General features: G+C 37.0%; 1 non-coding gene across 1 annotated transcript; it reads left to right on the plus strand.

Annotated features, from left to right (window-relative positions):
* The first annotated feature begins 9,362 nt into the window (after positions 1–9,362).
* Positions 9,363–9,434, plus strand: TRNAG-UCC (transfer RNA glycine (anticodon UCC)). Its single transcript has one exon. It is a non-coding gene; the product is annotated as a tRNA-Gly (tRNA).
* Positions 9,435–16,794: the final 7,360 nt, after the last annotated feature.

The raw sequence follows: 16,794 nt of genomic DNA on the forward strand, positions 1-16,794 counted from the left end.
ATATATTTCATGGTGAAAAATTGTTGATATGTCATGTTGATATATGTGGGAACAGACATCTAAAGAGCCTGAATTTATAAAGAGGCGACATCTTATCTATTTGACAGGTCTTCTGCTCGATTGGAATGACTTTTCCTATGACTTTGACAGACAATCGATTTTTCCAATTTTGACATGTCGTCTCTTTATAAATCCAGGCTCTTTACAGACATCTAGAAACTAATGGAAAATCATATAAGTTTGCATTATGAGAAAATTCAGTACAATATACCTGGTTTCATGATGAATATTGCTCACTAAAAGATATATCTTATAAGATAATCATGTATATTTTATTGAAGTTGCTTTTAACGATTTTTGACGTTTGTTGATATGTCGCGTGTAAACAGACATGTAGAAACTATTGGACTGTCATTTAACTTTGCAGTATAGGAAAACATGTATATCTCATATCTCATTGGAATAGCTTCCTTTGATTTTTGAGGTTTAAAGATTGTAAAAAGATTTATCCCAATCATTATATAGTCATATAGATTTGCCTTTTAAGAAGTCCAACAGCAAACATTTGTTTTGGCATGTTTTTCTGGGATGAATATTGCTCAAAATAAAATACATCTTACATGATTCCTCTTCATAAATTATTGACACCACCGAAACGGAACATAAATTTGTCAGTGCTATTTGTCTTCACTCTAGCAAAACGAGCATAAAGTTGCACTACATTCCATGTCGGGAGAGCTGTTCTTACTTCATGCTAATTGAACGAGCTCAATCTTGAAGTCAGCCGTGTCCCAGTGGAATCGAGCGCAGAAACCGAAAGCATCACACCTCAACAGTTCTTGATCGAATCCCAAATCAGCTACAATAAAAAAAAAGACACAACTGTGAAAGCTCCCACTGCCTGATGTTAATTTTTCGATTTATTTTTAGAAATCGATTAAATATATGTGTCAAAAAAAGAAGTAAATTTCATGTGATTTTCACATAAACTTTACTTCGATTGATTTATGACACATATATTATATTGTGGTGAAACGTAAAGCTTATGCTGATGGGTTTCAAATCCATTTCAGTTAATTATTATAATTTGACTGATTTTCATTTATCATATATTATATTGTGGTGAAACGTAAAGCTTATGCTGATGGGTTTCAAATCCATTTCAGTTAATTATTATAATTTGACTGATTTTCATTTATCATATGACGATCATATAAAAGTTACCAAATTATCAGCATTGTAAATGTATCAGATATTCATATAGAATTTACCTGACACATTTTCAATCATATCATTTTCAATGGATTATCTTATAGCGCAAATTTATTAGATTCCCACATAACAGGAATATGTCAAATTGGTTCAGTGTAAGTATCCTGGTTTTTGCAGCTTCCCCAACATACCTTCTAGTATTTTCTTATAGCGAATTCGTTTATTATTCACTTCCAACCTGGATCGGGTATCAAGATTGGGCCTGCTTGTTTTCTGACAAACGTCAGTTTGATCGTTTGTTTTTAAAACCTAGCTCAGGTTGAGGTTCGCACTGACAAAAAGTTCGGTTTGGCACTGGATCGACTCCCGATTGCCGAACCATATCCAATCCATATGTTTGTTCCGTTCTACCAACAATCAATATAAAACTAACGATTTTAAATTGGTTCACTAATTGAACATCAATTTATGGGCCCAAGCAAACGATAAACGTACCCCATTTTAGTCGAAATTCTAGTACTACACAATGTTTGTTTTGATTCGCTAATCGATTCACCCCTCGAAACATAGGAAAATCCACGAACCCCTCATTTTATCTGTCAAACTTCCATAGCGAATCAAAACAAACATAGTGTAGTACTAGAATTTCGACTAGAATGGGATAAGTTAATCGTTTGCTTGGGACCAATAGGCTAGTCAAGTAGTGAGCCAATTTAAAATCGTTAGTTTTCACCGGTTGGTACAATCCTCCGAAAAAAAAGCAGTTACTCTTCTAAGGCTGTGTTCCATTTGGTGAATTTTCACTTAAATTTGACAGATGGAAATTTTCAAATAAACCTGCTGTTCCAGCAGACTTATTTCTGACATACAAGGAATCAACTTTGACAGACGCTTTCTCGAAAATCGGCCGATCAACAACAGAGGGATTTTCGAACATCTTAATTTATTTTCGAAGCGTCAAATTTAACCCGTAAAGTACCAGGACGAACGATTTTTTTTTCAACAAACTCGTTCTCAGCAATGCCTCATCCGATTTTCATAAACATGGACTTTTATTCAAGGGGAATAGTTGAACTAACTTTTGCCGTAGGTATCACCCCCATAGAAGATGTAAATATGTCTGTGTTTTTTGTACTTTTTTAACCAGTTTGACCAAATGTTTTAACGCGTATCGGTTGTCTGGTGAAATGATATCAGATAGATGAAATATGAAATAGCTAGAATCAAGTGAATGAAGATGATTTGAGATGATATTGTCCAGTTTGGCATCGGTTCCCGAACGCGGATCTGTGAATTCCGGTAAATGGTTTGTTGGAATATAGTTACATTGAGGTCATATTATACCAAAATATTATACCAAAATGACAAGCTATGATCAATGAAACCAGGTGTATCTGATGACATATGGGCATATTGGCATCGGTTCCGGGAAATACGTGGAGTCCGGTTTTATACCCCACAGTAACATTCGCGGTATAATAATCATGTTGCATATCAAATCATGTTAGCATGATAAGATAAGGTAAATCAATATCAACATTTGGTCAAACTGGTTAAAAAAGTACAAAAAACACAGACATATTTACATCTTCTATGGGGGTGATACCTACGGCAAAAGTTAGTTCAACTATTCCCCTTGAATAAAAGTCCATGTTTACACAGCAAAAAAAAATGTAATATCGATCAACGTAATTCAAGCTGATGTATGAAATAATGATGTAATATCAAAAAGCAGATACAATATTACATCAATGGATGTAATTTTGTTCGCAAAATCGATGTACATCGTACAATGTGATATTACACAACCGATGGATTGACCTGGTTGCAGCAGTTTCGATGTAATATTCAACAACTTTTTTTGCTGTGTATGAAAATCGGATGAGGCATTGCTGAGAACGAGTTTGTTGAAAAAAAAAATCGTTCGTCCTGGTACTTTACGGGTTAAATTTGACGGTTCGAAAATAAATTAAGATGTTCGAAAATCCCTCTGTTGTTGATCGGCCGATTTTCGAGAAAGCGTCTGTCAAAGTTGATTCCTTGTATGTCAGAAATAAGTCTGCTGGAACAGCAGGTTTATTTGAAAATTTCCATCTGTCAAATTTAAGTGAAAATTCACCAAACGGCCGATTTTCGAGAAAGCATCTGTCAAAGTTGATTCCTTGTCTGTCAGAAATAAGTCTGCTTCACGGCGAATGAGAACGACCCAAATTTGAGTTTAGTTCACTCATAATCGCCAAAAGTGCAGGAACTCAGCGATGAGTAAATTTGCCTCATGTTTTTCCAGGTTTTTCCAGGATTTTCCAGGGAAAAATTCCCGAATTTGAGAAAAAACAAAGATTGGATTCACTCAGTCTATTGATACTACTCCGAGACTGAATAAAATTTTCGCCAATTTCCTCATTTTCCGGCAGATTTTTCAGGTTTTCCACAGGAAACCATGAGACAAATTTTACTCATCGCTGAGTTCCTGCACTTTTGGCGTTTATGAGTGAACTAAACTCAAATTTGGGTCGTTATCATTCGCCGTGTGGAATAGCAGGTTTATTTGAAAATTTTCCATCTGTCAAATTTAAGTGAAAATTCACTAAATGGAACACAGCCTAAATACACGGCGAATGAGAACGACTCAAATTTGAGTTTAGTTCACTCATAATTGCCAAAAGTGCAGGAACTCAGCGATGAGTAAAATTTGTCTCATGGTTTCCTGTGGAAAACCTAAAAAATCTGCCGGAAAATGAGGAAATTGACGAAAATTTTATTCAGTCTCGGCGTAGTAACAATAGACTGAGTGAATCCAATCTTTACTTTTCTCAAATTCGGGAATTTTTCCCTGGAAAATCCTGGAAAAACATGGGAAAACATGAGGCAAATTAACTCATCGCTGAGTTTGCACTTTTGGCGATTATGAGTGAACTAAACTCAAATTTGAGTCGTTCTCATTCGCCGTGTAGATTAGAAAGTTACGCCACATCGCAACTCTCCTCACCGACACATAGCATGGTATGAAGAGAGAGAATACCGGAGAATACTAACTTAGTATAAAACTGGTTGTATGGTATAAAATTGAGGTATTCTTCAAATGTATATTATGCGTTTATTCGACAGATTCGACTATTTTTCAGTTTCATGTCATGTGGTTTGTTATGATTGAAAAAGATAAAAAAAAAACTGAAGAGAGTGGACCGTATGGAGAAACGTTTTTATTTTTATTCTTTAAAATTAATAACATTATGAAAAAGTTATGGTTGAGGCTGTTCGTGGCAGTGATGACTGACATGATGATGATGACTCGGATATATATAAATAATCGGAGGTTTTCATAAGATTGTTCAAAGTCATGGCCAGAAAACGGTACCATCCAATTGGATCCATCAGCGGGAATAGTCACCTATCCGTATTCCGGTAGTTCAGCTTCTCACACCTTCACCCTCATGCCCTTCAAGATGTACCTCATGATACTATATATACTACTCCCCGTAAATCGAATCCTCATCATACTGCGACACACGGAAGATGGTCGATCCGGTTCAGGTTGTTGTACGACGAAACCAATCTCTCCCATATACAGTACACCTTCTTCTCGCATGGAAACACTTTGTCTTAAATGGTGTACAATTTTTCGATCACGTTGCCATCCTATTGATTTGCCAAGGTACTTCCCATCCATATATATTAACTCAGAACCGGAAGTAACCCAACGACCGAGTGTTTTTTGTGTTGATCTGGCGATTTTGTGGCGACGGCAGTTCGGTTCCCTCCACTACGATCGCTGGTGGCGGATGTCGATGGAAGTCCAAAAATACCTGATATGATAATCAAACATTTTGAACCAGACTCACCACCGTACCGCAGCATATTCTCACCTTTCTCGATTTCCTCACCGGAACTCTTTTTTGTTCTCGATAGCCCCATGATCCGTTCCAGTTCCGACTCATCGTTGACCAGCGGCAAAAGCATGGCATCCCACAGCGGCAGTGATTCGCCAATCTTCTGCAAAATACTCGGAGCTAATACTTCCGATGATCTTGTGCTGTGGATAGCCAAACATCAGCATCTAAAATTATGGTGCTGCATTTAACAGTTTTTTTTTCACTTGAAGCTCAGATTAAAATACTTGTTTGAGGCGGTTTATGTCGATTCAATCACAAGAGCTAAACAGAGAAACAAATTGTTATGCATAATCATGAACTATGACATGTTATTCATACTCATGCAAACAAACAAACAATTTTAATGTATTTTCAATTAGTAATATTTTTGAGTGTGCATGAACTATAATAGAGATGTGAGCCGGTATCGATGCCCGGTAAAAGAAGAAAGCGTGTTTATCCAAGTTGGTTTATTCAATAAATAATTAATAATTCAAGTAATTACATCCCATTGGTTTCTGCTTGTTAGCTTCCTATTGGAAATAAAATCAACAATTTCGACAAACTGTTGTACGTACACCGGTTTGTATATCATTCCGTGCCAAAAACAAACAGAATTTGTTTCAAATGCGTGTGTTCAAGGCATGCCTTCGTGGGTAAACCAAGTTCTGGCACTTTTCAAAGCAACCCCCCCAATCAGTTAAGAGTGAAATTTCCACGGAATCAAAACAACGTACAATGGGTAGGGAACTACTTCGGCAGAAGCGCCCATTTTCGTCATATCGAGCAGAAACAACAAATAGATCAATGATTTTGGCTTGTACGAATCAGTCATACGTTTGGTACGGTAGTTTAGTTCGAACGCTGCTAAGGGGATGTTCATAAACTACGTAGACTGATTTTAGGGGGTTTTAGACCCCCCCCCCCCGCGTAGACAATCGTCCATACATTTTTTTTAGAAATGTATATGGACCGTAGCTATTTGTCAATCCCCCCCTAAGAATTTACTTAGTTTATGAACAGCCCCTAATCATAGCGAATCCATTTAGTGTACCTTCATCCGTATGCCGAAGTGAATTCAATGACGTTTCAATTAATTTGGACGGAATTGAGACTAGGATGACGGAATTAGAATCAAGAAGCAGTGTTAGATTTTTACCAATCTCTCAACAATGCGTGACTCTTTATAAAATCTAACGGTACGTATGGAAAGGTAAATAAATTTTGAAGTCATATTTGGTAGAAACATTCCATTTTTTAATTTAAAACCCGTTCGAAAAGGGTGGTTAAGTGCGGGTTATGCTCATAGTATGACGGAAATTAGATCTTAACCCTAGCACACACGTAGAGGGACCCGTTTGTTGTTGCATAGGGGAAGCGCGCTTTCGCGGAAAAAAAATCCAAAACACACACAAAAAAAAACAATTTCAACTGGTTTCGGCTCCATTCTATTGAAAGTAAATACAAAACTCCCGAGTCCGACCGGGTAAGCTAGGTAGGTTGGTTTTGTTTTTGTTTCGTTCTGGAAACATACAACAATCTAATTTCAAAGGTTTCCATTTGTTTTTCAGTTGGAAGTTGAAATCGCTCAAAGGGGGGTTCTGCTCAGTGTTGCCACATATACAGATTTATCTGTAATCGTACAGATTGCAGATAAATCAATTTGTTTAACAATTTTTGTAATATCTAATGCTTGTTAAGGACAATAATTGACATTGGTTCCAAAATTCTGCCATTTTGAATCATGCAAAATTTTACAAAATGGTGTATTCAGTATTTTTTTAATAAATCGTATCATGAAACTGTCGCTTTTATTTGAAATTATGTTCTAGTCTAAGTTGTAGGGAAACACAAAGTCTTTCTTGGAAAAATATGCACAGTAATTCGTTTATAGTAATTTTGTGTAAAAAAAATAAAAAATAAAAAGTTTAATGTTCAAAAAAATCCTAGTTTATTTTTATGATTTTTTGATTCCTATGAAAATTGAAAACTTTTTAAATGTTGCAAACATTGGACACTTAAAAATTTAATAACAACTTTTGATTAATTTTTTGTAATGTTTGCTCAGAATTCAATATTTTAATCGTTTTCAATGAAAAAAAACTACAAGGGACAACCCTATGGGGTTGTACGCAATGGTGACGTAGTCTTATATAATAAATGTTATTTGTTAACTGCAACAGGAGCTTGTGTTTTGTGTAGGAATAGGAATTTGAGCGGGGTTCTCTCTGTTTATACTCTTTAGTATGACTATGATTGCCCTGAAAAGAACCTTTTGATATGAATTTTAGTTGGGACATGTTTACAAATTTCATTCTTTTGAAAAATCCTGGTGGCCCTGAAAAGGGCCAATGCTAGTACAGGCTAGAAGCCTTTCGAATATGATTATGACGTGTAGCCGGCTGGATCAGCAAATCGAACCAGACAATTCCATATTCTTCGGTTCAATGATTGGGCACTCGCAAGAGTCTCGGCGGGGTGTATGCGACAGGTTGGAAGGCCGCAGAATACCAGTGTCCACACAGCTAAAGCTCCTCCCTTTTTTAGTATTTCTAGTTAAACTCCTTCTCTCAACAAGTTGGTAAATCTTAGCCTTTAGCAGAAAGACGATTAAGCGAATTTATGATCCTGTTTCACGTCATGTTTCTTCCCTAAATCAAACGAGTAGAATTAAGAAGGGATTTCGGTTACGCGCTCGAATAATTGAAAATCCGATAAATATTTAATCGAATAGCTTGAAAAATCTTTACGATTAATTGTTAATCGAACAATTGGACTTTTAAGCATCGCTAGAAAATAGTGTCATTTCATGTTTTTTGGTGGTCCTTCGAAAATGTCGAACGGCAGAATTGCAACCAGTAAGTGTAACCCAAGATTTCCTCTTTAGATGACCTGCTTCCAAGTTTGGTTACAAGATTACAACTCTGGAGTGCATGCGCGATTACGCACGTTGGGGTCGTGTGGTTCTGAATATGACGATGAGTGTGCATAATTTTACGCAATTGCATCCTCCCTATTCGCACACGCCCGAAGATCAGAGGCGAATGCCACTTCGACTTGTTTCGTTTTCTAATGACTCTCTGACGACAGTGTTGGGAAAGCAGCAATGCTACTTCGACATGTTTCGTCTAGAAACGATTCTCTGATGACTGTGTTGGGGAAGCAGCATATGCATGTACGTAATTGGTGGATTTGTAAGTTATTTTGAGGCTTTTGGACCATGCTTGACATTTACCACTTTTTCAATAGTTACTTGTTAAAAATCAACAGTCGGAAGCTATTACTATTGCTATCGATGCATGGAAATATTTCTGATCGATTGGTGATAAAATTATTGAAATTGGTCCAGGGGCAGCTGAGATATTAACGTTCAAAATCTTGCATAATTTTGTTACATGTTTCGTTTTCAAACAATTTTGCAAAGTTTCATGCAAATCGGAACATGTCAAGTCTGATCGATTCGTTATTTGGCGTGGAACTGCTCTATCAAAAATTGTGACGAACTAGCCCTCGGCTAAAAATCACTTTAATCAAATTTTTAAAAAATGCTTCATCCAAATTCTATCATTTTCAAACTCTTTCTGAACTTTGAATTTACTCCAATTTGTAAAACACAGAAGATTCACGTAGATCCTCACGTAGATTTTTTACATATTTCTGTCAGCCGGATACAGATTAAAAAGATTAAGGTGAACAGACAGATTGAAATTGGAACAAATGTGGCAACACTGGTTCTGCTGCTGCTGCTGCTGCTGAGGCTGCTCCTGATCCTCCTAACCTGAGCGCAAATATTGTGGCGGTGGCAGCTTATTGGAGGAGGCGGGGGGCAGCTTTCATCTCTGGGCGCCCTCTCTCCGCAATGTGAATGTGGGACTGACAGGGAGGAAAATGAAGGATTTTTAATTCAATTTTACCTGTCGGAAAAATAAATACCACCGGAACCGGTGTATCGCCATCAGCGCGCCGGCAAGCAGTAGAGCAAACAATGTCGGTCGGATCCGGACGACGACGACGACGGTGCAAGAGAAAGACATGGATCCGTCTTTTCGTTTGTTTTCCATATTTTTATTTCGGCTCTGTATTTCTACTCGTGGCATGGTTGGGTGCTTTTTGATTCCGAATTCCGGTGCTGGAACGAGTGTAATTGAATCTAAACATCGAGCAAAGCATTCGCACGCGAAATTGATCTGACGGACGGACAATCATCGTAATATTTCTATGGCTTATCAGAGGAGCGGTGCGGATAAATATTATGCCTTCTGGAGTGATGAACAATAGGCGTCGGTGGTGTAATGGTCAGCATAGTTGCCTTCCAAGCAGTTGATCCGGGTTCGATTCCCGGCCGACGCAGGATCTTTTTTTAAATGGATTACAGGCTGAAATTGACTAAAAGGGATTGTGAAAAAAATCAGGGATGTCTGGTTTGACGACATCCCAAGTAACACGCAAGTTTTATCGTGGTTTCAAAGCATTCTTCAAGTTCAAATATTGGTCTACAAGACTATGATAACTCCAAAATTGTTATTTGGGATATTTTTTAGGTCTTCTTTTCGATGAATTCCTGTGAAGAAATTTAGTTTTCACAGACATTTTGAATACATTTCAAATTTTATGAAGATTTTTGAAGATATTTTAAGAATAAAATATGTTTATAATTCAATAGCTTACAAGCGAGAAGTGGATTCAAAACAAACTGCCTTGGCAAACTATGCCTAGGCAGTTTCTAGCAACATCGTCAAGACAGTCTAAATGGCTAAAGGGTGTCCACAGCTAAATTGCATCACTTAGAAGTACTCGCCAAAAATAAGTCTTTCAACCGATTGTCATGAAATTTTCAGGAAATGGAATACTCTATATAAGCTTGGGATACGTATCTTTATTTCACTCTATTTCTTCACCAAATCCAAATGCCGGAACTTTCTTCTTTATTCCACCCATAAGGTTTTGAACAACGGTTGAATAGACCTTTTTTTCTGCTTTCAACCATGATTTCAACATTTCCTGCTCCGTAGTGACAACTTTAGGATGCTTACGGAGCTCGTGCTTCATTATAGCCCAGTATCTTTCGATCGGTCGCAACTCCGGTTTGTTTGGGGGATTGAGATCCTTCGGCACGTGCGAATAATTACGATAAATTTAGTGCCTCATACTATAAAACTATTTGGAAACCTATCTTGATTCCAACCAGGAATAAACTACGGAAACCTAGACGGAAACGGCATGTTCATCAGCATGCCCGGGTCAAGTGAGAGCTGGGCTCATCCTTTGAGTTTTCCGGCATACCTCCTCTATGCTCATGATTGAATGCAATTTAGAAAAAAAAACACGTGGATCTCTAAGTCTATTTTCAGGAATTTACCATTTTCTAGGTGTTTCCAGATATGCAGAGGACCGCTTTTTAGCCACCCGGCAATGAAATTAATATACAGGGTGATTCAGAATAACTGTCACCGATTTCACAAATATTCAATTCTCAATGGGTAAAATGGGTATATGTTCAAGTATTTTTGTTTTAAATGTGTACAAATATCAGCTTGTATTGATAGTAGGCTTTGAAATTTCATTCGTTTGTGATTTCAAGCAGCCATTGACGTAATAATAAATCTGTAAAAAAATCGTGTGTTATCTTTTAGAAACTGAAATCTCTTCGAAAGAATGTAACATTTATTTTTGCATCATTATAGAGGTACAAAGGAGCCATGCTTGGAAAATCCGTTCAATGTCAGAGCTTAAACGCATCACCAGACTCAAAAAGTGCTGGAACTAAAGCGTGCGTGCCAGCTGTGGTTAATTTGCATGGTAAATGTGGCTGGTAATTAAGGTAAAGGGAGAGAGATCTGAAATAAACTATGCTTAGTTGAAGGTTATATATGTAGAATATCTGGAATATAATGATATCAACAATTCATGCACGCGTTCAATCGTTATGACCATTTCTAAAAGGGACAGCTATTCCGAATCATCCTGTAGTGACGGCATATTTCCTCTATGCTCATGATTGTATGCAATTTAAAAATAAAATGGCAGATCTCTAGGTCTATTTTCAGGAATTTACCATTTTGCCCTGTGAATCTGAATTTCCGCAGAGCCACCTCTCTAGGGTTTTTTCCGTTCCGACTGACCAACCACAAGTCCAATCGGTCCCTTATCTGTTTTCCGTTCGAAAGAATATAGTCATACCTTTCAATTAGTGGCTCAATCTTAAAATGTGGTAACCAAATTGCCGAAAACCAGTCATGTCAACGTGAATCGACACGCATTTTGTTCGGGACTTTTCTGGGTTTTTCCATTTCCACAAGTTCAATCGGGTTTATACCTACCTGTTAAAAATGAAAGTAGATTGCCATGGTATCCATCCATGTCAACCAGGAATTGACACGCTGTTTGCAGCCTTGGTACTTTGAGGAAGTTTGGATGGCTTGGGGTCAGTTAATGGGTTCCGTGCACCCCAGACAACCAGAAGTCGTGTAACAATGTACAGACAGTATCGTAAATTGCTACAGTTGAAGTCAATATTGCATATAAGAATGACATACCTCGCATTATGTTTAAGTTAAATCGTATAGAATGCAAATTTCCAACCTATATGCGATGACTCATTTTTCCGTCGTACTATATCACAAATTAAATTGGATTACATCATAAGACTTTTCAAAATGAATTTGTTATTACAGATTAAATCGTATATGATGTTACATCAACTCGTTTAAAATTAAATACAAATATACACGTATATGGCCTCCACTTGTGTACGTATAAGCCATTTCTTTGCATTCTTTGCCAATTGTTTGCTTGTATATATGTTTGTATATCACTAAAACAAGTTTGAATATACGTGCTTTCTGGTTGTCTGGGACCTCCGGTAATCTAACCGTTCTTAATCTGAACAGTTTTTAGTTTGAACCCCGCTAATCTGCGTGCCATGCAAACAAAAATATTTTCAGACGTCATCTAACACATGGAATAGAGTACAGTTAAATGGAACGCAGAATCTTATCTAATCTATCTAATCTACAACCAACACAGCCAGTTATTGAAAGCATCCTGGAAAATGATATATATACCAACATCATTTTTCTTGTCTATTTGATACATGTTTTACATCGAAGATGCGTCACACATATCAAAACGGCCAGGCCTACTGTGCAGCATTTAAGGGGCAAGATAATTCAGAAAACATCGGGCCTGTTCAAATCGAAAATTTAAATACGATGCTTCAGAATCCAATAAATTGATGCAACGGGGACCGTACGTTCCGATTTTGGTAATTATATGATTGGTTGGTCGTTGGAAGCATCAAAGCAAGAAAGGTTAAGTGATGCTCCATTTTCTTCTGACGGTTGGGGCATGAGCACTAACTCTTGTCCTAGCCTTTTATGACTTATAGCTATAGTGCCGTTACTCGCTGTCTGAAAAGAGAAGAGGGAAAGGAAAAGGAGAAGAACAAAGGGAAAAGGATTATGTGAAATCTATGAACATAAACAAAAAATTTGATTTGAAATATACAATATAGAATTGCAGAACGGCGCGGTGCTCACTACCCGAGTCTTGTCACTATTATCAAGTCATAAAAAGTAACAAGGACTAAAATGTGATCCGTTGATTACTGGAAAATCCTGATGCTTGGGACTAGTAATCATCCTCAATGTGTAAAAACTGGTGATCTCAAACTAGGTAATACCAGCGCCGGCCGCGCCCCAACGCAGGTCAAGAAAGGAATGGGTAGGAATGTGTTGACGTGACACTCGCTTTGATGGAAGCCGAGAAATCCTCTGCACTTCCACGAGAAATCACTGGGATGTTGGGTAAGAGGGTTGGATGGCTGCTATATAGGCGAACTCGGCAACACTCCCTTCACCCTTTCTCTGGGGGCTGGCAACCCTATATCAATCCTATACGTTTGACAGTAGGCAACATCACGGGCCTTATTTAGATACGGCCCGCCTGACGTATACATGGTGGAAAGGGACAGAAAATCGTGTTATAAGCAGAAAGACAAGAGCAGATGATAGCATCAAAAACATGGCCGCTAGCCAGGCCCTTGCTTTCTCTTCTATCTAACGCTGACCGATCGTCCAACACTCCTCTCCACCAACACAAAAAACTTCACTTCCTCTTCAAACAACAAACGACTAAATCTATACACCAAAAATAGTTTATTGTCCGATAAGGCCATTCTGGATTCACTATCATTAATGCCTCGTATATCAAATAATCACACTCACGGAAAAATTTGAAAAAAAAATCGTGACAGCTCTTAAAAAGCTAACCGACCTCAGCAAGGCCTACTCCGAATCATTTTCGTAAAGTGAAATAACGCAGAATCAAATCAAAAAATCAAACAGGGCTACCAGAAACTCGGTTTTCTGAGAGTCGTAGGGTTGCTAGAAGTTCAAATTAAAAATGAAACCGGTTTATCCAGCTTTCCATGCTCGGTAATGGCGGCCTTTTTGTATGAATTAATGTATCCTTCACTGTGCCTTTTGACACTAACTGGAGGGCGTATGTTGTTTCATTTTCTTCTGTTCCTAGGAGAGGAAAAGAGAGGGGTCAAAATCCGAACCTCCAGATAGCACAGTGAAGGATACATTTATTCATACAAACAGTCCACCATTACCGAGCATGGAAAGCTGGATATGCACGAAGTGTCGTTCAGATTTTCCGGGGTCCACGGTATACCATAGTTTACCGTTTTACACATCAAATGAGTAGGGGCACTTTTAGCAGAAATGAGTATTTTTTACCAATTAATGGGTTTTCGCCAAACACCGCTTATTGGTTATTTTGCTTAACGACGTGTTCAGGGTATCATCCAAACCATTTGTGGATTAGTTCTATTATTTGGTTTATCGTTCGGGTATGGTATTTTTTTATTAAGGGGTTGTAGGGGCAATAGGCGAATCCAATAGAAACTAAGCGATCGTTTCAGCCTCTGGTGGTAAATAAGGGAACCATCAAAAGAGTGATGAGGGCTGAAATTTGCGCCGTGAAGCATACGAAGAGGAAAATGTTTTTACCATTTCTGATTAATTTATCCATCGCAGGTGCTCAGCCCAGTGGCAGGCGCGAAGGCAACATGTTATACAGTGACAGCGGGCCCAACACAGCAAAATAAATTATTTGAGCCCGGGACATGCTGCCTTCTGTCAAACGCTGCTGTTGGTATAGGCCTTGTCACTGGCCTGCAGGTGCTTGTAATCATCATCCACATGGAATATTTTGTTTTCTGTATCGATTGTGCAGTGATCCGGCTGGTGCTTCCACATATTTTTGTTAAGAAAAGTGAAGATTTATAAAACTACCCCAGCGGTTATGATCTTCCGGATTTTTCATGTGGTTTTATTTGAGCTGTAGATACGTTAACATATGTGAAAAATAATAAAATAAGACCCCTCCCGATAGAAATATGCAAGATACGCATAACAATATGCGTTAATTTGAGATGTAAAAATTGTAATTTTGATGTAAACAAACGGTTTGGTTGACGTTTCCTCTCATAATCACCTAGCGCACTCTACATTGGTGGTGCATAGAAACAGCCTATGAACCAAGATTGTACCGGGGTTTGGCCATTTTAACTCTTGCCTTATTTTTCAAAATGGCCAAATATGTTTCAATAAATCATAGCACGACAACGGCTAATTTAACCAAAATGATGACTGAGACAAAGTTTTAGGAAACTTAATTGCGTTCTCAGAAAAAAAAAACATTGAAAAAAGTCACAATTGTTCGTCAAAAAATTAAAATACTGTTAAAAACTTCAATGACGAAAAAAATAAATTTTTATGATTCTTAACTTGTGTTCATTTGAAAGCTTATCAACAATGCTGAGAAAATCTTCAAGCCAAACAACGAAAAAACTAAACAAATGCTAGATTTTACCTCTCAGAATTTCATTTACTTCGCTAGGGGTAATTAACCAAGTTTGGCTGGAATTAGGCCATTTTAACTCACGTTTGTTAGTTTTTAATTTTCCAAAATGGCGATATTTTTTTTCAAAATCAATGTTTTATTATAGAGACAACTCTAAGACCAGAAGGTCCCGAAGAAACGTGCTCAGCATTTTGGCTCAGCTCTGGTACTCTCTTCGGTCCCAAGCTAATCGATGCACCCCTCGAAACATAGGAAAATCAACGAACCCCTTATTTTATCTGTCAAATTTTCATATCGAATCAAAACAAACATAGTATTTATACTATAATGGGGTACGTTAATCGATTTGCTTAGGACCAATAGGCTAGTCAAGTAGTGAGCCCATTTAAAATCATTAGTTTCCACGGGTTGGTATTATACTGTAACTGGAAAGTACCCATTAATGGGTACAATTTCACCCATTTTGAATGAAGTAAAGTAGGTTAAGTGGTGTTGAGTACTTGGCACTGCTGAAGTCTGCAAGTAGTAGACGAAATACGCGTGTCTGTCAAAATATAAGCAATTATAACGGAATTTAAAGGAAATAAACCAACACACTCAAAGCTCTTCATAAAGGGATTCCGTTAAGAGGTTCGACAAATTTAAATGGGTAAAAAAGGTACCTATTAATGGGTAACTGGTACCCATAAATGAGTAATTGTTACCCATTAGTGGGTAAATGTTACTAACTAATGGGTAATTTTTTATACATTTAATGGATTAACCTACTTTGCTGGGGGAAATTGTTAAAACCTTCAAAACAAAACAAAATACATTTTTAAGATTGTTTAACTTATGTTCATTTGAAAGCTTATCATAAATGCTAACTGGAGACAACGTACATACTTAGAAATTTTTACAGAAATCTGTAAAATTTTACCGAAATCTCAACAGCTGAGCTGTTTGGTAAACAGTTTCGCAGATTTCCTGTAATTTTTCACAAATATCTGAAAACTTTTCACAGATATCTGTAAATAATTACAAGAAAACTGTAAAATTGTTTACCGAACGTTCAGCTGTTGAGATTTCGATAAAATTTTACAGAAATCTGTAAAATAATCTTAGTGTGTACACTTTAAAATGGACCAAAATCGTTGAACATAAATTTTCAGTAAAATCTTTGAATTTATACTAAAATTGTATGTTCTACAATTTTGATAAATTTTAAAGTTTCAGTTGTGTCCATTTCAGAAAAGATATCACTTTCGATAAGCTTTGAAAGCGTACTAAACATAAGATTGAAAATCTTAAAAATGCACTTTTTATTTGTTTTGAAGTTTTAAACAGTTTTGTTCTCAATGATTATTTGTGATTTTTTATTCAATGTGTATTTTTTTCTGAAATGGCAATCTAGTTTCTAGGTAACCGCAAAATAGTAAAATTTTACCCATTTATGAGTAATTACAACTAAAAAAATAAGTAGTAAGTATTCATTTATGAGTAACAAATACTCATAAATGGGTAATCTTTTTACTCATTTAATGGGGAGTCCCAGTCTCCCTCGAAAATGCTTACTTTGTAGTCCATATCGAGTCTTTTATAGTCATTATTGGGTATTTTGCGGTTACCGTGTACAGCCTTGTCTCAGACGTCAATTCGATTTGATTAGCCATTTTTGTACTATGATTTATTGAAAAATATCGAACACGCGGAAAATTAAAAATTAAGCGTGAGTCTAACTGGCCGAATTCTAGTACAAACTTGGTTCATTGCCCCTAGCGAACAGTTAAGCGTAGTTAAATGGAATTCTGAGAAGTCAAATCTAAAATTTGTTTGTTTGTTTCGCTATTTTGCCTGA

The sequence above is a fragment of the Ochlerotatus camptorhynchus genome, unplaced genomic scaffold (assembly GCF_037179485.1).
Source record: "Ochlerotatus camptorhynchus isolate MF236.1 unplaced genomic scaffold, CSIRO-AGI_Acam_v1.1 ptg000103l, whole genome shotgun sequence".
Classification (NCBI taxonomy): domain Eukaryota; kingdom Metazoa; phylum Arthropoda; class Insecta; order Diptera; family Culicidae; genus Ochlerotatus; species Ochlerotatus camptorhynchus.